Consider the following 23,026-nt stretch of genomic DNA (forward strand, 5'->3'; position numbering starts at 1 on the left):
CGTGTAGACAAAAGCTGAATTTACTGTTATTTTTAGTGTAGTTTTGAATTTAGTCATTTCTGTTCATTTTTGTCTTTTTCGATTAATTTATTCAACAATAATCGGAAAAAAAACACAGTTTTAAATTCAGTGAAAAAATATTGCTATCAGAACTGTTTCCACTGCAATTTATGGTCACAGCAGCACTTAACATGGAAATGAATCCTAAGCTAGTAATTATAAAGCACTTTGGATTATTAATTGGAAAGACAAGGACATAGAAATGAAACAATTGTGAATGCACCCCTTCTAAGCTGCTGTAGCATCTCATTAATAAATACCTTTCTGGTTCTTTAGTGCTGTGCCCGCCTTGCTGATTGAAACAATGTCATTTGATTTTCGCTGATAAAGCATCTGTGCTTCATAGATGGATGGATTGGATGGATCCAATTAGCCATAGTCATCGCTCGTGTATTTAAGCTGACAGTGGAAGTCTTGCGTAGAATATCCTTGATTTTGGTAGTTTTGTGAGGCGCTCATGCAGAGTACTTTGAAAGCCCATAAAGAGCGGACTGTGAAGAATGCTCCCTTGATGCAGCTTTGATTTACAGCAAATTTTTTCAATTAGACGTGGTAGGGAAGTAATTGATTTTCAGTAGGTAGTGTACAATGATTGGAAATTCTTAAAGGATGAGAAAGTGACCAAGATCCATAACTTTTTTCCTTTCACTGTGTATTATATACAATCAGCGCCGCAATTACTTGGGGCTTTTACTTAACATTTCATACAGGTTTTATTAGTAGGTAATGCATCTTTTTATACAGAGCACTCACATTCTACAACCTACACATTTACAGCAGGTTATGAGGATTGATGGCTTGTAGTAGCAGCTGCACAGGTGCACCTAGTGTCTCATAAGGCATTCTGACCTTCTGCACAGCACATACCATGCTGGCCTGTTTGTAAACGCCAGCCCTGTTTGTAAACACGAACAGAGAGATGAGAAGCAGATTTGCCCCGGTCGCGCTCACAAGACAGGCACAACACAACGTGACAAGCAACAGATGTGTCACACAGGCTGAAATCAAAACAGCCGTCCAGCATGGAGTTGTGCACACCATCAGACATGGATGCTGTGATGAGGCGGGGAGGCAGCGAGCACTGCTGGCAGATGAGACAAGGCAGCGCCTCTGCTGCTCCCAGCTTCCTGTCTAGAAGAGGACAGGCCTGTTTGTAGGCTGCTTTGACACTCCTAGTCACTTTGTCATCTGGGGTGCTCACTGCAGCTCTGATCACATGTACACATTGCATTCAAAGAGCGTCATATCAGCCGTGTGACAGGTAGGCTCCCAATGAGACAACAGCCAAAGGGGATGTCCTTTTCAATACACTGTGCGAGCACAAATGCACAGTGCGCCAAGGCAAAATAACATCATATGACATCATTCGGAATGCTCTTATGCTGTCTTCTCTGTTTGGAAAGATGGTGCGGGTTTGGTTCTGCCCTGCCTAATAACAGAAAGGTCTTTATGGAGATGCATGTCCACTCCGTGCAAACCGACAGTTTGACAGCAGCAGTAAAAGTGCAGCTTCACACAGGCAGCACACTAATAATATTCTATCATATAATCTGCCTTTTGCCACTGCCCCATAAGCAAACAACACGGCTTCACTTTGAGCCATGGGAAGAGAAACAGGAATCCGTCATCAGAACAAGTGCATGAATGAAGGTGCGGCAACAGCTGCTTGACTGAGCACATACAACAGACTGTCACCCCACATCTGTTTACCACTTTGACAACCACATGAGTGTTTATATCCATGAGTGTAATTGAGCTATTTTCCCGAGGGCAGCTGTAACCCACACTAAGTTATAGCCCAACTTTCCATTAAAGCGTGGGGGGAAGTTTTACTGATAGCAATCACGCTCAGCAACACTGCTATGTAAATACAGCTTATCAGCTTTGCCAATTTGGTTAAGTGGCATGTACGTGGGTGATTCAAACATCTAGCTCTGTGGCTGTGACACTGGCCACATACTGGAGACATTTAATAAACATTGGTAACTTGCATTATTAACAAGTATATATGCAGCAAGAACATAATAATGAAAATGATGGCATGTCAAACCAATATTGTGCGGAAAAGATGCAAATAAACTGAAAAAATATTCAGGCTGCCATGTGGTCAAACTTAACTGTCTGCATGCAGCATGTACAGTATATGGAAATTGAAATGGGAATATCTAGATCTAAAACGTGCCATTTAAATATTCAAATGTTAACACCAAACAATATAATGCATTATGGCTTTTAGTATTTGCATACAACTCTGTTTGCTGCTGTAAGCTGGGGGTAATACAAGGAAGAGAGAGGGAGAAAGATAGTGAGGGAGAAACACTGAGCGGATATGGAGCACACAAACAAAGCCTTTGTGTGCCAGTAATAGGAAAATGACATTTGATTACTGTGTGAATTTTTATGGTAGCTTAATTTAACAGTTAATGGTTATTTTGTATATCTTTAAGTCTTTACTGTTTTAGGGAAACTACAACTTCCATCACACACTGAACCTGTGCTAATTTGTAGATGGCTCTGTCTTGATGCATGCTCAGTCATCCAGGTAAGTAAATCCCAAAAGGTTGATTCTGTTCATCTGGACGTAACGTTTTCAGTGGGAGAAACGTTTCGTCACTCACAACAATGGGCTGTGACCTCACAGTTCCCCATTGTTCAGTCTGTGGTGCTAGTTTCAGGCACTGTTTGTAAGGTTGGGGAAACCTGCAGTCAGCTGAGACTGAAGAAGTCACTTGGACGAGTGACGAAACGTTTCTCCCACCGAAAACGTTACGTCCAGATGAACAGAATCAACCTTTTGGGATGTAGACGGATATTTTTTAAAACAATGTAAATCAGACGTTAGCTGAAACTACCATTTATTCTTGTTTGATGGAGGTCATGTTGATACATGTTTTTTCTATACTTTCCATTTTTGTAAAATGTATTCCCAGTTGCAGCGTCTCATTTTCAAGTGAAGTTCATTCAAGATGTTCAGAATTTGGCCATTATTGAAAAGCTATTGCACCTGTTAAGGTTGGGGAAAATGTTAAAATTATCTGTACTGTCTTGGTTTGCAAGTTAATCATTTCCCAAATTGAATTCACATAGGGGCAGGCCAGTAAGCGAGGTCAACCACTCACTGACAGCCAATATACAGTATTTGTCCAGTCGACTTGCCCAAACACAGGAGAAGTGCTTCTGTAAAAGTAGAAACCTTTAGCTCTTGAGAACTGTGTCAGATTTATTTATTTCCTTGTTCTTAATCATTCATTTACGGTTACAAATAAACTGCTGTATTTGTTACTGAAGAAAATGCTTGTTTAAGGAAATGAATGTATTTATTTATTGTAGCACCTGTGACTTGCTAGGTGGCAGGATCAGATATCACATAGCTACAGACAAATGAAGCAGTCGTTTGACCACAGGAACAGTGGCTTAGTTTCACAAAAATACATTTCAAATATAAAAAACATCATCCACAGATTAAAAAAAACAAGGTCAGTGTACAGTGTTGATGAGAAGGTCGTACAAAGTCTGAAATTTAACTTGCTTATAGCTGTAGATACCCTGATAATGAGGTTGTTGACTGTTAACTGATGCTTTACCATGAGGACACTTCTTCACTCTGCACCACTGTCTGCTCAGCTGTGATGCGCCTCTGCTGCATGTGCCGTTGACAGTACTGCAAAGATGTGAACGGCAGAGTCAGTGCTGCCCTGCAGGACAGACTATAGGACCACAACATTTATAAATACCCCCCCCCCCCCCCCCCCCCCCCCATCTTTTTCTGCTTTTTGTTCTTGTAATAAAATTTTGTTATTAAGTTTCAAATCTGTGCATATCAAACAACAGATTTGCAAATATGCAGCACACTGGTTTGGAAGAAAAGGGCCGTGAGGAATAGATTTCACTTGAGATAATTTTAGATATGTTATTAACATATTTCTCTTATATTAGAAATATACAGCACACAGATACAGAGGGATGGTGAAAAGAAGACAGCAGGACAGGAGTCGACCGTGGTCACTGTCTGACAGGGTTAAACTTAGTGAAGGATTGCCAGTCCAAACTGTGACATCTGTAGCCACCATCAACACGTACTGTAATTAAGTGGAATCTGTGAGCTTTAATTCTATTTGCTGTCCAATAACAGCTCCCTGTAATGAATAATTTAAGGAATAAGGGAGGCTGTTACTTGACGCCTTTTCACTTTGCGTTTAAATTTAGCTGGTGTCATTGTCCGGCAGTGTGATTAATAGTTTATCAGTCTCGACTATACATCTCCATGAAATATCTCTTTCCATCTGTCATTGAACTGCACATGGAAATTGGTTAGATTTTTAATCAGGCACAGCTTAGGCCAGCTGAAAAAGGGAAATTACCAAAGGAACCTGCTCTCACAATGCACTCACATGCAGGTAAGACACTGGATGTCGTTTGTGGAATAAGTCTTTCTGCCTCTGTGCCTCTGCTCACAGTTCATCTCTTTTTTTTTTGTCTTTTTCGTATGATAATTACATTGAGACCTCATACAGGCTAGAGTGTGCAGCCTAAATGTGGTTTTAAATAAGCCTGAGGTGTGTAACAGTGAAAGTGAGTTGTGAAAGAGGCGCCTGCCACAAGGGGGTTGACCAGTGAGCCAGAGATTGGCTTCCCTGTCAAATAAAGATTAGGTCTTTATTTCACAGTCTAATCCCTGCAAATCTCTTATTGAAGAACTTGGATGGTGCAGCGCTTCTAATGGCACAGAGACTTCACTGTCTGCGTTTCTTCTTTATCTCTGAATGTACACAAGTGGATACAGCAACCTCTGGTCCCGGGTTAGTCAGTCTATTTAATCTGGATTACAACTCATATTAAGTTGACCAAGGTTACCTTAGTTCCTGCTAACAAGCTGCATTGCATTAAAGCTGCTCATGGCTTTTTACATTCTGCTGCTACGCTGTAGCCAAGTTGGGGCTGTATTGCGACTTTTCTAGTTATTGAATATCTTCATTTTTCCCCTCTCAACTATGCAGAACATTCTTTTTATTGAATTATTAATGTGAATTTTGAATTATTGAAGGAAGATAATTTCTGATCAGATTAATATTAACTCCCTGTGAAATATTAATGACTAATGTTAAAAACGATGAACTTACAGAACCATTAATATAATCATAAACAGACATAGTAGTGGTGACACAGAGCCAAATGTGCCAGGGCCGCTCCAGCCTCTTTTAATGCAGCTTCCCTTGAGGTTGGGGAATGTGAAATATTGCAGGAGTCTACTTTGTACTCAGAAGCTTGGCTAATGTCATTGGCCAGCCCTGCCCCCGGGGCTGGCGGCGGTGTCACGGGGGGAAGTTCACCAGCATTTGTCTCCAGGTTACCTTTGTGACCTTGTCCACAGATGACCTGAACTATGGCCAGGGGAAAAGTCACAAAGATGTTTTGTTGTTAACATTAAGCTGGTCCCCTTATCACCTCCACTGATTGGCAGCGCTCCACTGACAGCTCGAGTTATTCTGCTCCACCCCCAACTTTTGCTCTGAAGCCTGGTGGCTAAATACGACCGACCATTCTTTATCTGTTTTTCACAAGGAGTGGCACAAAGTGAGTTTCATCATGCAAGCCTTGAGCAGGTTAAATCTAGTCTTTTGTCAGTTTTGATTAAAACTCTCTTTAGATTAATGATATTCAGCAAAGATTTGATCTATCATTTGCCATTCTTTGGGTTTGTTATTACGATCGTCCCATTGTATTTATAAAATATGGAAATCAGACAAAAATAAACCATTATTCTAACATAATGGTAAGCACCTCGAAAATATGGTTACATTAATTATGTTTTAAATGCTAATGCTAGTGAAGAACATAATAACGAAGACATGAAAGACTCCCTATTCAAAATCTGATAGCCAGGGAGAAGCAAATTATTTCAAATATTTGATATTTAAATTATTTTCAAATGAACTGAGACATGAGTAGAGTAGAGGCGAGTAGTTTCCCCTGGTGATCCTTCAGGGTCCTTTGTTTCCGTGGTGTGTCTCCAGCTCATTAATGTTCTAAGCATGTGAGGGAACCAGACCATACCCCATAACCCATAGCCGGATGACACCTCAGGCCCAACACACATGCAGTGCATGCGCATACATTCACACGCATGCACACACGTACACAAAAATCCCTCAGCTGTTTAAAGTCCACTGGCTCTTTCAGGAAGTGATGGCCGCCGTGCTGTCCTGATTAAAATGACAATAGTCTAATTAACTCGACCCCAGTGTCAGTGCACTAAACGGCTGATGGCCCGCCAGTTCCTGTTTGAAAACCCTTTGTCTCCTCATCATCCAAAAATATGACTTTTTTTTTTCTTTTTTTACAGCAAAATGCCTCAACCCCATTTGACGGGATTTGCTAATGGCAATTATTTCTCATGAGCTAATTAAATCTAGGCAAAGTTTTCCATTCTTTTTTTCTTCCTGCTGCAGAAATCCGTCTATACAATCCTCCTGGGATTTTTCATTCACGGTATAATATCACAAGCAGCTTCAAGCAATGCTAGTCATTTAGATTATATACAATTGTAAAGAGGTGTTTTGGTGTTCAGACTGATTATATTTGCTTTTTTTTCTACCACTTTTAATCGAATCGTTTATTGATCCAACATCGTGATCCTTTCAGAGCCAACCCAAAGCCCCTGCTGGTCAACAGGTCAAACCGCCTGATAAAAAGGAGCCAAAGATGACGCATTCAAGCAAATCGGCCAAAATCTTTTAACCTCCTTAACTAACAGTTTTTGAAAATGAGACTTTAATCCAGCCCCCATTAATCTTTTGCATTGTTTGATGGACTCGTCTAAAGTGCGGAGGAAAGGAAAAAAGAACAACAACATTAAAAAAAACTTTAATGACTGAAGAAGAAACTGCTTTTTGTTCTATTATCCTTCTGTTGGTGATTAAGGTCTGCAGGGAGATAATTACGCTTTAGTCTGGAGTTAATGAAATGAAAACTTCTCTTTTCTTGTGGAAAGGAAGGGCAGATCTTTTGTACTGCTATCTGCAGACATCTCCCACCCTTGACAGGACACACAGAGAATTGGTTTTGTTTTAAGGTTGCAAGCCCCCTCCGCTGCCTGTCAGTCCATGGATGATATGAGGGATCTGTGAATGAAGCCAGAGTCAATGAGGTCTGCCTCCGCTGCACTAGTGAAGCTTTCTGTTCTTCCTGTGAACATAAAATATGCTGTAAAACATCAAATGACAACATCACAGGAGGTCATCAGAGTGAAAGAAAAATAAATAAATAAAATGCATGTTCATTCTGTGTATTACATGCTTTATTGTTGTTACAGCAACAAGCATGTGTTCACCAACAAATGACCCCGCTTTGTTGAGCACCAAAGGAATGCACAGATTTGAATTTATCACATGGCAACACGGGGGCCATATGTGTCATCTGACTTCAGATGCCCCTTTTGAACACGTGGTGCTGTTGACTAAACTATTGTACGGTACAAATGGTGGCCAGAGAGCACATATTATGCTGTCCTTGTAGAAGTTCACATCTGGTGTGAGGAGCTGTGTGTCACTTTATATGTGTGTGTGTGTGTGTGTGTGTGTGTGTGTGTGTGTGTGTGTAGGGCAGCAGCACCTCCCCACCCCTCCTGTCCCTCTTGCCCCTCCAACAGCACTCTCACATTTCATCATCTGTTCTCCAGCGCTACGGTGCTCCGGCACAAGTTGGCCGCTCTGGATCCATCTGTTGTTATTATTTTCTACTGATAATTGGCTTGAACAATGGAATGCCTGTGTCCCCCTTGCCTTTGAAACCCAACACCCTGTTTATTATCCCTCTATCCTACCCTCTCTCACCCCTCAATTTCTCTCTCTCGCTCCTCTCCTGTCAACTTGTGTCGCCTCACCCCTAGCCCCTCCTTTTCCCCTGATCCATTTGAGAGGGTTTCACATGAAAATTGCATCTTTGACTGGCCACATCAGTATGTGTCACTCAGCATCTGATGCTTCTCTCTAGACTTTCTGGAGGGGCTCAGCTTCCATTCTTTTTGTTTTGTTTTTACTAAGATAGGATTTTCTTTTCTCTCGCTTTTTTCAGGAGCTTCCCACTTACAGCACAAACTTCTGCATTCCTGGCCCAAGAAACAGATGAAGCAAATAAGAAGGTGTGGGGGAGGGATCAGGGGTGTAGAGAGGAGAGTGGGAACAGCAGTGTCTTTAGGAAGAAAGGCATTGGACGATGGATGTTCGTAAAAATCACTTTTTCCTCCCTGCTAAAATTCAGGTTTTCCACCAGGGGGTGGGAAGAAGAGAAGCATATGTAAGGAAGAACAAGAAGATCACAAGGTGTACTTTCATTTTAATCGAGGACATCATTTAATGAAAGCCCACACCAAAAAATGACCTACTTACATTAATTAAATTTGATATTTAAAAATTTAATTAGTATTTTAGGTTGTAATTAAGTAGTTTCATGTTGAAGACTTCATGCTCTGGTGACATTTTTAGACTGGTACATTTTATTTAGTCAGAATTTTATCCTCAGCCTTGCAGAGTGCCTATTGATGAAGTAATTAGCTGTGTGGATGTAAAAGTAAAATGCTCATGTATGGTGTTTGACAAAGTGTAGAGAAAGTCAAGTGCCTTCTGTGTAACTGTTGGGAAATCCTCTGTTCGTGTCATCAGAGGCATGAGGAAGTTTTTTTTTTTTTTCTTTTTTGTTTTTCCTGTTCTGTTTTTTTGACCTCGCTGATGTTCATTTGTTCTGTATGCTCTTGTCTAATTAAAAGAGGCTAGGACAGGTAGGGCTCCCAGCAGGCGTCTGCTCCGTGCTAGTTCTTCATTTGCTGAGTGTTTGTGTTTATGCAAACGGGCCTCTTCCTGCATGTTTAATTTAGAGCACGGCGCCGACTTTTGTTGTGTTTTGACCACATACCTTTAGTACCTCTCAGCTCTTCCGTCTGGCCAGGCTAGTTCTCTCTCTCTCTCTTTCACTCTCTCTTATACACACATGCAAACTCACTTGACTACCTCATTACTACTTAGACTACTTTCACTGCCAGCTTTCTCCTCTTCTTCCGAAGTGGATTTCAAACACTCAGTGCTTGGAGGAAATATGAATGAATATACAGTTTTGTAAACATGATGAAAGTCTGTTTAACTGTTGGAAGGTAAGTCTGTGAAGATTATATTATCTTTACACTGTTTTCTCCTCCTCGTCATTCCTTTTATGGCACAGTGCTCCATGACTGCGAGTCTGTACGAGCGTCTTTGTAGGTGTGTTCTGTAAGTGATTGACAGATTTTATGTATAGGGTGTAGATGGCAATGCCTTTCTCTATTGGTCATAATACAATGCTACTCAACATGTATAATAATTGCCGTACAGTGTAAGATTGCAAAAGGGTGAATTCAGTGAAGTATTCGAGTGTTTAGAGAGTTTTCTAAAGAGATGAAACAAGCAATGAATCATTTTGTTAATTTGTTCATTTCTGCTCATGCTCTGGCAAACAGAATTAAATCTAAATTCTTTAAGATAGACGTGCAAAACAAACAAACAAACAAACAAACAAACAAAAAAAGACTCAAGGAAACCTCAAGGAACGTTAGCTGCAGCAGTACTGAGGGGTGTGTGTTGTGCTGTCCCAGTTAAAAACAGCCACAAATGATTGGAAAATATATGACCTATTAGTTAAAGTTGACATTGTCCGGCTTTACATGTGCAAAATATTCCTTTTGTTCAGTGCAGCAGGGTTGGAGGTGAGAGTGACTACTAACCCCACGATGCGTAAGGGTATTAGTTCCTCCCCTCACTCATCGCATCTTGTTCTCCCTTTGTCTTTGTCTGGGGAAATGGAATCTGCAGCTTATTGATATTAATAGCGCACAGGATCTGTGGTTGGAGAGGAGCTGGGACCTGGGCGAGAGTGGTAACTTGATATGGCTGGGTAGAATTGACAGTCCTCCTGCTTGACAGGGTGGAAAGGGGTTTGTTGTAAAAATGGGATTGCATAATGTTCTGGCCGTGTGTGCTGTGCTGTACATTGCTGTACATACAGGAGCGGGGTTAAACATTTCGACCGGCCTGATCTGATTTTGCATGTTAAGTGTGAAACCTTTCTTGACCGTGGATGCTGAACTGCACTGGCTGTGACTTCTCTGCTGACAGAATAATAAACAAAGTGCGATTCTCTGATGGATCAGTAAACAGCGGCATGCATTCAGTGGTCGATGAGACATTTTATATTCAGTGGGCACATTTGAATAGTGTAAAGAAATGTTTGTCCTTGCTTGTTTTGGGTCCACTTCGTTAATATTAAGACAGCAAAGCACTCCATGGAGAAAAGCTGCGCTCTGTGTACTTTGTTCTTAGCTCAGCAAAACGTGAGGGCAGGTCCAAAGAATCTGGGGGATCAGACAGGCCTGACATTCACCAGACTGCACTGTTGCCTTTTAAGCTTAGAAAAAGAGAATCTGAAAATAAGCACCCAGAATAAGGGCTGGCTGGATTGAAGTTGGGTTTAATTGGTGGGTTTTGAGTCTGTTTGCGTGTCAGAAAGTGCTGTTGTTTACAGTCTGTGTGGGTGTTACAATATAACGCCCTGATCCTGCCAATCACATTAAAAAGAAAAAAACACAACAATGCATTTTTCTCCACTTTTTTAAAATGCTGACTTTTTAGACTTTATGAGACTTAGCCATGGTTTTCATTTAATCAGTCCTTCTTAATAAAAGCCCAGAAGAAAAGAGGGGGAAAATAGTGTGCAGTCAGCCCTTTTGGCAGATCAGATCATACAGTAAGCAGCTGCGTTTGTTGAGAAGTGAGTCATGCTTTAGATTTTCCTGTGTTTCATTGCACAGACAGTGACTAGGAAAATCTCCTGCACACACCCTAAAAACAAATACCAGTGACCCTGCATATCAGTGACTCTACACAACTACAACTCTTCTACACACTATTTTATTTACACAATGCTTTTAGCTACGTTAAACCAGTATCTCAACTTTTTTTGTTTAGATTCAAACAGACTATTATAGCCTGGCATGATAAATAGATGCTGTAGAATTATTCAGATGCTGATGCTAAGTGGACCAAACATGCAGGATGGGCTGTAAAGAACCACGAGACAACTCTGGCAGCCTCCTATTGACAACCATTGAGTTGAGCATTAATTAATATGGTAATGATATGTGAAGGTTCATTAACAAGCCGCCACAGAAGTAGCCACAGATATAGTATTAAGCGTGCTTAGAGTAATTAATGGAATAACTTTACTTAGTGGTAAATATTCATGGGCCCTCATCTTTTTGTCTGCACGGTGTGAAGAGAGAGGAGAGCCTGTCCATTAGAGGAGCTGAAGAGCTGTCCACAGTGAATGCAGGCCTTTTGTTGGGATTGGGTGCGTTTCAGTGGAGGGGTATTAATTCATATTTTGAACATGCAATCTTACAACAAAGCCAAAGGCACTGATAACTTACCTGTGACTAGAGAGCATATTGTGAAGCCGTGACCCCTTCAAAAAATAGGAAAGTCCACTTCACAGGTTTGTGGACAGAATAAAATGAGTCTTTGTTCACACTCACATGTAACCACAGCCGTTCATTACCATAGCAAAAAACCCTTCTGATTGTTCCATTTCCTCTGAAAATAAGGTGTTTGCATGTTTTTCCCACCATGACTACAATGAAGCCCTGTGGTATTTGCATACAAAATGGAAACATTTTTATGGATCACCTGAAAGCTATCGGGCTAATAAAAAGGTCTCGTAGCGGCACAAATAAAAATTTCATGCATAATTAACTTAAAAATGTAATGTTCATTTTTGTATCATTTCATTATGTATATCTTACATTGTAGTCTTTGTACATACTAGTAGCCAGTTTTTAAAATTTCTCAGGCTACTTCAAGTGGCATCCAGTAACAGAAGTAACACTATCAGTATTCCACTACCTCTTCAATGAAAACATAGTGGAATACATATTTCAATTAAGTGTATATAATTAATGAAAGTCAAAGCTTCCTGCTCATTATCTTTTACTTTTAAGCAATCGCTGCTGAGATATGTGAGTCATTTTTGACAGAAATCAGCAAGACATCAAGTCTTGTTTTGCTTTATACCTCTTTCCAGGAGTTGTCATCAATCCAGCAACCCACCCAGGTAAAGAAAACACAATCCGAGTGACTGTACTGGAAAGATAATATGGAGAAAATACACAGAGCAACTAATTATGACAGAACATGCGTTTTTTTAGTAGCTTTGCTACTACAAGCCTGGAACATGCCCCCTTGGGAAAGTCCAAGATTAATGGCTAACTGCAGGCTATAACTGACAAACAGGTATTTTTCTATTGAGTTTGTATCCAGCAGATTATTGGAATTCTGTGCTCACCAAGATGTTGTTTGTTGCACGAGTTTAGCTGAAAGGTTTAGGTGGAACAAAGTGCTGTTTTGTTTGTATCACTGGTGTAACTCTGTGCAGTTAGTATCAGTTTTACGTGTCACTGCACTGTGAGATTTCCATGTCAAAAGTACTTTGTTGTCCTATGTGCCGTTGTGTTGGTTTTTTTTTTTTTTGTTTTTAACCAAATGGCACGGCAGATATGCAACAGCCAGCCAAGACTTTGCATGAGAACCTTAGAAAATGCTTCTTAGTTTCCTTTGTCTTTTAAAATTGTTGCATTTAGATTCATTTTCTTAGATTTGGCCTCTTACTGAGCATGCACATAACCCACCTTGGTGGGTAATTATCTCAACCAGGAGTTGTTCTATTCCCTAAAATCTCAATGTGGGAGTGTGTGATGGGTTCCCTTTTCCCAACCGGGCTAAGCAGCATGTGCTTGTTTATCCTCACCCTACGATCTGTGCACCCCCACTGTTCTAAATGGCAATATTACAACCCTGTGCTGTTTGAAATGGAGACAATTATCTGTTTAGGTATTACAAGATGGGCTTTATATTACAAGGAGAAAAGGCGTACAGCTGCTATCAGGATCCCGTTGTTGCCTTTTCTCTCCAGTACAAATTTTCCATCATTAAAATGATGGAACATTTATCTAAATGGATGTTATGCATTGGGTAAACTCATTTAGCTCCCGGGGCTCTTTCAGGTGATGGGAATTAATGATGTTTAGTAGTTTGAAACTGAAAATATCTGTCATTTGTCACCACTCACCATTGATTTACGATTCCATTGATGATATGTTAATTGAAGTGTAATGAATCACAATAATAGGGTAGTTGTGTGGGAATGGTCCATTTTCAATGATTGTTCAACCCTCGGTAGAGTTCAGAGCGAGCTGCATGTTGACTCGCGTTTTCAACAAGGGCGTTTAACTCATAATTAACGCTGAAACTGGGCACGTTGGTCCGGGTTGTTTTTATCTGCGTTCGGCATGCTTTAGATATACACTTTCACAAATGCCCGGCCACATTTTTGACTGCCAAATGTAAACGGCAAAAAAGAACAGCGGGAGAGGGAGTTGGAGCCTTTTTTTCATATTTGGATATGCTTTAATGCTTTTATTCAAATTCACCTGAGATATTGGTCCACAGTCACTTCTCAGTTTACCATAAAAATAAGATTTTGTTTCCTTCTTTCTTTTTTCATCTTTCTTCGCCTGGGTTGAGTGCTCACTTAGGAAAGCCGTGAATTCAGATCAGGTCCACCCAGGGGAGTAGAGCGAGGGCAGAGCAGGTATAGTTGAGGTGTGTTCACCAGCAGGGGGTGCCAAGAAGGGCATCCTCTGTCAGTAATATGAAAAGTTTTTGTCTTGCAAATAAACCATTCACTCACAGACAGCCCCATTGTTCACTTGTTATCATCAGTGGGTGTAGTTGTAGTTAACAGGCAGATGGAAATGCGAGGATGTGTCGGACGGTGACAATAGTAGGCTACAGGAAGATAAAGGAAAGGTGCCTCCTGCCCCGCTCTGAGCTGAAATGGTTGCTTTTACGTTCCTAGCAGCTGAGGAAGGTACACTGACTGCTTGTACAGCTTCATACAAACAAGGGGAGGCAAACAGCACAGGAATGTAGAGAATTGATTTCTTTCTGATGGTTTCTCAGAACATATAAGACTGTTTGCGCCGGTTATCAATTCCAATCGATAGCAACTGGTGGAAGCCGCTGGCTCGTTGCCGGCTGCTTGTAGTTTACACCTGTGTACCTCGTGTTTCTTTTTTTTGTAATTTGGCTCGAGGGTGCTGATGACGAACATTGCAGCGGTAATTATTTCAGAATTCTAAATAATTCTCCCGTTTTGTGTCTGCAGGGCGAGGAGGCTGTTTCACCACCGCTGGAACTGAAGATTGCTTTAAATAAGCAAGTCCTCGTGGAAGGTAAACACACAATCATTTACCAGACTCCAGACCCAGCATGTGTGTGCGAATGCTCTATTGAAAGGGCTTAATAAGTAACTGAATGCAGGGTGGTTTTCTTGTTTGTGTACTGTATTTTTGTGTGTGCATGTAGGGCCAAGAGGGTGGGCCGGGGACTTGACAGGTGCACTCTGTTAGTGTTTAGAGAAGCTGCTGATCAGAAACTAGAACCGTGGCTAGTTAAGAAAGTTAGTGGTTTGATTTTAAAAAGGTTTTTAGTGTTGAAGGACTAATTGGACGCAGGGGCGTACGGACAGTAACTAGATTTTTAGGAAGGTTTTAGCTAAAATAAGGTAATGCTGTGTTTACCAAACAAGACAAGGGAGTTGGAGTACACACACAGCTGCTATGGTTGGCATATCACCCGTATCTCAGGTTTGCTTCTCACACCCGTTTCTCTGTCTGAGAGAGTCTGAGGCCCCCTGGATGTGAACTTCTGGATGGAGCGATTGGGTGAGGCTTAGTAGGACTTTGGAGAAGTGCTTTGCATGCGGGGGGTGGGGGGTGATAACACTTCAGGAGCTCAGGGCTTCAGAGGAGGAGTGCGTCTGTTTTCTGTCTCGTACAACTTAAAGCTCACCTCATCTCCCTCTCTTTGCCATATTTTCTTTCATCTCTCTTTGTATTATTTCTTTTCTGTCTCTCACTCACTAGCTCCCCCCCAAAAACATGCTGTGACTTGTGAGTGGATATGTTGGACATGGGTAGCAGTGCTTTCATTGTAGGTAGCTTTTTAAATGGCAACAAAGCTATTCTGAGTAATGTAACTCATGTTTGTTTGGTTTTGTTTAGTTGATTTGATAAATATTAAAATGAATAGTTGTGTGATCAGTAAAAAAAAAAAGAGATTGTACTCTTTGTACTCTTGAACCGAGAGAGACTTTGCAAGTGTTTTTCTTTGAATATATTTCTTCAAGTGGCATGTTAAAAATGTCATATTGGATTGCTAATAAAAAACACCTGCCTGTAGACAAATCCTGTCTTAAATATTAACAGCTGCAGCTTCTCCGTACATTCTGAAAACAAATATCTAAGTGTTGTTACAGTTACACTGTAGGACTCTCTCTTCTCTGCAATGTAACAATGTATCAGTAAGCCTTTGGTCTTCTTTTTTGGGATTCAGTCACTACCACGTTTACAAGATTCAGCCTTGGGAAAAAAATGGAAGCAGAGGACTCATGTTGAGAGTTTATCTGGAGTGCATTCTCCGCATACTCAGGTCCACTCCACCAGAGCCCTCAGCTGCCTGCTCCAGATGTAAGATCAGCACTGAAATCTTCCAAATGGTTGTGTAATTAATGTTAATGTGGCAAGATCAGCTTAATTGTTGACACAAGCTTCCAATGTGATTTTGATTGCATCACTAATGCAGAAATCCCCGCGGCAGCTTATGGGATTAATATGTCTTGGTGTTTAAAGCTCTTTTAAAGTGCAATCGAGTCAAAGAGGACGAGTGTGTAAAAAGCATGTATGGTGCTCATTTTTCTCTCCATTTGGACTGAACGCACTTTTAAAAATATTTATTTTAAAAGCATGCACTTTAGAGTATGACATATACTTGAGGTGCAGGCTACTGACAAAAGTTTTGATTTGGATATCTGGAATATTTATCATCATACGGGCATATTTCTGTGATAGGGCTGCTTCTGATGTGTGCCGTGTGTTTGCCTCCTTTTTGGCCAATTTATTCAGACCTGATGACATCCAGCTTTCCAACCCAATAAAAAAAAAAAAAAAGACAATCCTCAGATGCCCAAAACATGTTCCCCTGTTTTGAGGTCTTTCAAAGTCTTATCCTCTCATGTTGGATGTCATTTGAATTTCATGAATCCATGTAAGGGAGAGAAGAACACAATGTGCAAAGAGGCACGTCTTGTAATTCTTGCTTTGCTGTGAATGCTTATATTGCTTTCATTTAGCTGTTGAAGTTGCTTTGTTTAATCTACTTTTTATGGAAGCGTTAAGAATAAACAAGTGGATTCATGAGTTGGACCCGCAGAAAGGTCGTGTTGAGATTTATGCCGGGATGAAAATAGGGCCTCTGTAATCGTTCCCTTGACTGCATTTATTGCTTACTTTAAAAAAGTAATTTCTTTATATCAGCATCAAGCTGAAAATTGCCATGTATTAGTATTAGGCTCGGTAAGCTTCTAATTCTGTGGCATTTACAGCCGGCTGTGTTTCCATGCATTTATAACACTTTGATTCTTAAGAGCTCCTTTAATCGCTTATGCCTAGCTTGGAACATAATAAACAACTCGCTGTAGCGAAAGTGCCACATGGGGGAGATTTCTAGCAAGAAAGTAAAACGCTTCTGTCATTTGCAGTTTTGTTGCTGTGTTTTTCATGCACTGTAAGTACCGTAATCTACTCTCTGAGCTTATCTGCTGCGGCTAAAAACAGTGACAGGCAGAATAGATGCAAGGCAGCGTGAAAATGAAAAATTATCGTCACTACAAAGGCGTCACAATACAGACCAGCGCAGAGACATACAGCGACCGTATGCCTCTGCCTTTTCCTGTTGATTGAGATCGCAGGATGTGTCAAAGCATTCTAAACACCCTCACCTGGCCACTGTCTGCGTTCCCTATCTGATGCTCTGCTCCCATGGGTGCATCAGCTGCTATCGGTACACACTCTGGCAGATCGTCTGCCTTCGTATTGTCTGACTAAACAGGTTGCACAGTTAAATTCGCGCCTTATGTTCAGTACCGTATGTTACACAATGGGGCGAGATTCTTTCCGTGCAACTCTCTGAATAGGAATTATCTGTAGTCGTGAGGTAGGTGGAATCCTACTTATAATGTCATCACAGATGTGCGATCTTGAAGCTACTTAAAATATCTTTTTTTGTAGAAAAGCGCATTTGACAAGTTTCAATCTATTTTTCTATCAGCATCAGACAGCCATGTCTTCTCTTGGTCTGGAACATATTGATGGATGTGTACTCTCTGGTCTGCCTCGGCGAGTGAGCAGCTTTGATAATGTCAGTCGGCTACCAGGTGCAGACGGCTAACGTGACAGAGCCCTCGTGTGAGATTGACTGAGGTGACAGAAGTAAGCAAATTCCATCTGCAGATGAGTTGTCTTATAGCGAGATGAAAAGAAAATCACAAAAGTGAGAGGAAAAGTGCCAGAGCTCTCTTTCTCAGTCTTGGCCTTGTGTCTCAGCTTCAGAAAAGATGAAATAGAGCTAATAAATGGGATTGATTTGTTGTCTTCTGAGCAAAATGACTACACAGGGTTTTTTGTGGTAACCTAGGGAAGCATCTGTCAGACTGCCTTTACAGCAAAGCAGTGGTGCTGAGACGGATGGAATATCTTATGTACATACACCCTCACCACCTAAAGCACAGCAGTACATTTATATATTGCACACATTCTACAGATTCCTGTTTGTTTCCACTACATGAATGTTTGTGGCTATGTATGAAAATTCCATAAAGTTCCTTGAAGCCTCAGTGCCTCTTATTTAGATAGTTTGACTTTGTTGCGCTCACTTCATGTCATGGTAGATATCACTTTGGCAGTCCTTTGCTTTCTCCGTTTATTTTAGAAAAACAAATCCCTTTTAGGGATAAAGCACCTGGTGGGGCTACTTAATGGAATGGTTTCAGACCTACGCAAATAAACAGCTTGCATTTTTGGTGTGAGATTAGGAATGAGGCTGAGATGGAGCGAGAGCTGAAGAGAGGCGGGTAAAAACCAAACAAAGAAAGTCAACATGTGGAGAGCACAGAAGTGGAGGAGTTGCATGTCTGCTTCTGCTTCCTATAGTTGACTGTATGTACTTGGTGCCTAAAGTAATACTCATGTGAACCTGGAATAAGACTTTCCTTTAATAACTTCAGGCCGAGGTAAAGCCCTTTTTTTGAATAGCTGACCAATGACTCAGCAGTAGTTATTCAAAGGGCTGGAAAATATCAGAGTCTTTGTTTTTCCCTACACACACACACAAACATGCGGTTATATCTTAACCCCGAAAAGATAGCGAGGGAGTGGACAAGGAGAAGAGCAAGTGACCAGTGAAACATAAAGCAGAGTGAGGGCTACATTTGTTTTTAAATAGCTCATAATGGATGTTGAAATTAACAACAAATTGGGCCTTTGAACCCAGACACATTTAATAATATCTCCCTGTTTTTATTCAATCCAGAGTTTGGCACGGGTCTCCATTTCACACCATATACTGTTCCCACTCATTAGCTTATTTGATTTTCTGGAGAGTGTCAAAAACTTTTGACTACTGAGTCATAATTAAAGCTGGAGCTCAAGTACAAAATTTGTCCACACTAGTGATTTACTCAGCCTTAGTACTGACTGAATGGCAACTAAAACATGGCTGTAGAAAGTACCTGCTAAAATTAGCAATTAAGAGTTATTCTCATGAGCTAACATTTTGAAAACTGAGACACTTGGTCTCACCTGAAAGTGCCAATGCGCTTTCTCAGGGCATGCAAATGTAGGTTCTTGGTTGCTGGTGCGATACCATCAAGGCTCTTCAGCAAAATAGTTGGTAAATACTGCAGAATGTGCTAGCACACTAGACACTTGTGTTTGCTGTTTACTGTTTTTTACCACGCACGCCCTTCTGACTGGGTTTTATTAAAGGGATGATAGATTTCAAATTTTAGTCAACAAGCTAGTTAAAAAGAATGCTAAATGTACACTGTTTGTTTCAAAGGCACACTTCTACCATCAGCTTCCTTTTCATAACCATCTGCAGCCCTGTCTCTTTTGTAGAGCAGAGTAGGATTTATTAAAGTGAATAATGTGACACAGTTAATGAGCTTTGATAGCTTCCTCCATTGTGAACTATTCTGCTTTTGGCCCTTTAAAGGTCAGTATTGTCAAGATATTTGGTATTGGCCTGTAGTGTTCATATAATTTAAAGTTGATTTTAAGAATTCAGATTTAGATTTACTTCCTGTGACTTGGTCCCTTTGAATGGATGGGATCATTGGCGTAGGTCTGATCTGATTCTGTTGTAATGTTGTTAGGACTGCTTTTAGTTTCAAGCTGTTAGTTTTATTTGACCTCTGCTGTGAATTTGTGTTCAGACATCTGCATCTTATTTTCCTTTATGATATTATTTCTATGTCAGTGAATGTAACCACAGTAGTATATTGAAACAGTTTCATGAGCTTATTGTTTCTTGTTGGAATTGTCCACATGTTCACCGTTGCAGTCCCTGTGCGCTTTGGCCTTTCGTCTACATGCAGACGCAGGATCTCGGACAGCTTTACTAATTCCAAGATGAAAATGTTGGAAATACCTTGGGTTAAGGCTTGTTGTGTACGTGTAGTACGAGTGGAGACTTTTCATCAGTGACACCTCGAGACACTACGAGACACTGTACCTTTTGCTGATTGGCAACTGAAAAGAAAGCTCCTCTGCTTCCTGTTTGCATGGGTTCATGCAAGCCCAGTGTAGGTAATGGTCATGCTATATGTTATATATAGAATAAAAATGTAATACGGTATATATAGCGATAGACAGCTGAAATATTGATGTTACCAGCTGCTGCGGGGAGAAGCAGAGAGGTGTTTTCAGACTTAGCCGCTATTGTGTGAACATGGCCTGAAAGGGAGAGAAAAACTGAAAAGCTATTTCTAACCAAATGTGGGTTTATTTATGTAATCAAATGAAAAAGGTAGAGACATTTTTTAAAGTAACATTTATTTACAGTCTTCCCCCCTCACTCTTTTTTTTAATACTGTGGTTTTAGCCTTGGCTCCTGCCTTGTTTTCATAAACAAAGTCTCTTTGGCCAGCTAGAAAAAACATAGGCCTGTTCAGTGCACTGAAAACAGGAATGACAAACACCATTAGCTGAAAAATTTCCATCTCATTGCAACTATGTTATTGTTTACTTTACCATACACGTCCTAATATGGTTACCTCCCTGTCAAAGCGGGCCAGAGCAAAGCCGAGGGGCCCTCGCAGGGAGATGCTTTCAGCTGCCACTTAGACAATAAGAAACAAATGTCACAGCTCGGCAAAATAGCCTGGCTTTCACAGTCTTACAGTACTTGGCCTTCGACGCTGCTTGGCTCAGGCTCCTGTGTGATATTTAACTACTCTGTAGTGTTAGATGCCCTCACAGTGTACCCCCACATCTCTTCGTCGCTGTGCCCTCTTTTCTCGCCTTCCTTTTGTCTTTCTTTATTTGTCTGTATCTCCCCATCGATCTCTGTCCCCGTCGCGGTGTTAGCTATGTGTGGGCTGACTGATGGGCCTCTGTTTGCTGTGTTAGGTTATTTATCGGGGTGGTGGGAGGGAGAAGGGGGTGCGGTGATGTGTTTGGAGCGGCTGTTGCCCTCCTCCCTGTGGCCGAGCGGAGGCCAGTTCAGCTGCAGGTCACGCCCTGGCCCGAAGCCGACGCCGCGTTTGAACTGGAAACGTCTTGGCGAGACTTAGAGGCTCTTTATGATACTTGGATGGAATCACAACCGCACAACCTCCAGAAAGCCTGGGATACTGCAGAGGAAATGTAGCGTTCTGGTGGCTGTGGCTTTTTTTACTCTAATTTTTTGTAGTTTGCTGAAATATGGGTTGTTGTAACTACCAGTTTAGTTGATTGTATTGCAGAAGTGCAAATTAATGCTGTTACAGATAGAAAAACCCAGGAAAACTGTCATTAAAATGGGAAAAAACACACGATACTCAAATTGGCATTCATCTGAGGTCGGCATTGAGGCTTTTTAGGTATTAGGGTCAGGTAACTTCACCACAGGTTAGTCTGGCAGTAGTTGGAAATGGGGTTCTTTCAGATGCATGGGCTTTCTTTTCCCCAGTTGGTAGAGGATGATGGCGGCCTCACCTCAATCCTAAAATCCTCACGTTTATGATATTTGCCCAGTATTATCTGTGCCTGTGGATGAATGGGAGGACAGAGCATGAGGAATGTAGAAGGTCAGACTGCGTGATTTACACAGTACAGAGCCATAGAATCCTTGGGAAAATACTTGGGCTCGGATCAAACAGACGTCATATGATATGTTCTTAACACTGACCTTTAAAGTCATGCTTTTTACGGATGCACTAAATGTAAAGTAATTTCTGTGTGTTCACCTCAAAACACAAATGGATTTTTTCTTTTACTAATTATGGCGGTGTGAGGTTTGTTTGTTTTTTTAAGATTACACCTCAGAATAATACAACTTTAAACCACATCTTTTTCTTCCTAAAAAAATCTTTTGCATTGCATTTTTTTAATCTGATTTTCACAGTTGCTCTTATTGAATACCTAAATGAGTCACGGTGACCTTAAAACAACATGACACATACACAGAGGAAGATGCAAAGAATTTATCAAATCATTACCCACCAGTTCACATTTTTACCTGGCAATGAATGATTAATAGACCTTTTTTCACGTTTATTTTGAACCATAGTTAAGACTCACATCCTGCTCATTATTTCATCAGTATTTGTTCAGGCCTAACTATAATTTCCACTCCATTGCAGTTATATTTTCTTGATAAGCTAATGGCGCTGACCTTTTCTTTATTTTGTTTTTCATCTAAGGGAAAAAGACTATACCCTCTTTGACGTTAATGAACTTTGTGAAGAGGTTTGTTTACTGGCTTCAAGGTCAGTTTCTGAGAAAGGCACCGGGTTTTCTTGTAAACATATTTACAGCCAAAGATGTGTAAACATTGTAAATGCGTACATGTGCAGCAGGGGCAATGCTGGCATATTTTCCCTTTTTTTTTTTTCTTTCTTTGTTTTTTCATGACCTTTCCCCTGTGACACACGCATAAAGGCTATGTGTGCATAAGTGTTTATCTCTGGAAGCACTTTAAAGCAAAATGTGCACTAACAAAAAGCAGCAAACAAAAAAAGAAAAGAAAAAAAAATACTCTTAGAAAGCGTAATGATGTGCTTACTCACAATATAAAGCTGATAGAGGCGAGAAAAGGTAGAGTAGAGGCAGGCAGCATGGCTAACGCAGGACTGGTGAGGGTATTAAAATATGAATTAATGGAATGTTGCTCAGGCACATCTCTGGGTGTAGTGTAGTGTTAAAAAATAAAATTTATGTTGCCGGCTAGTAGCCGTGAAGGTGCATTTGGACTTAGTATCCTTTAATTAGAAGTGAGATATTAGCATTTCATAGGGCTTTATGCTGGGTGAGGGGATCGGCCGGCCACCGCGCCTTCATTAGCCAGCTTCTCTGTGTAATGAGTGCCGTCATTAGCTGATGGAGTGGATTTGCCCCAGCTCTACCTTGAAAGGCACATCTTTTACATACTTGCAAGGAATAAGGCCTTTTAATGGATTTCTTAATGAATAAAATAAGATGCCACTTCTTTAAAATTTGACGAGTGCATTTCTGATAATGCACACCACTAGCTGCTGCCACTTTTTTGGTGCGTTATTAGCAGAGGTGGAAAAAGAAATGCTGTTGTTGGGGAAACAAAGGTAGTCGTTGGGCTTTTTATTGTGCAAAATTTGAAAAATGTCTATAATGTGTAGCTGATGAAAGTGCCAGATCATTAATATGCGTTTGAAATAAGGCGTATGTGATTTCTGTCAGGGTCTGAGGCTCTATGCTAACACTCGCCATGTTTGTAAGGTAAAGCGGCAGGACAGCTATTGGATAAAACCTGAC

General features: G+C 40.8%; 1 protein-coding gene across 17 annotated transcripts in view; it reads left to right on the top strand.

Moving 5' to 3' along the window:
* foxp1b (forkhead box P1b) overlaps window positions 1-23,026 on the top strand; it is a 151,113-nt gene that overhangs the window by 35,330 nt on the left and 92,757 nt on the right. For 15 of the 17 annotated variants that reach the window (XR_014911695.1, XM_085405693.1, XM_085405684.1 and 12 more), the window contains one exon: window positions 14,305-14,371. The exons of 1 other annotated variant lie outside the window; for it this stretch is intronic. The gene's annotated coding sequence lies outside the window, so the exon portion shown is untranslated. Of the gene's footprint in view, window positions 1-9,042; window positions 9,206-14,304; window positions 14,372-23,026 lie in introns of those variants that run through there. One more of the 17 variants, XM_085405689.1, reaches the window with a different exon arrangement.

Source organism: Rhamphochromis longiceps, linkage group LG5 (genome assembly GCF_057381845.1).
Source record: "Rhamphochromis longiceps isolate RC_006_pf linkage group LG5, R_longiceps_female_GT1.1, whole genome shotgun sequence".
Lineage (NCBI taxonomy): Eukaryota > Metazoa > Chordata > Actinopteri > Cichliformes > Cichlidae > Rhamphochromis > Rhamphochromis longiceps.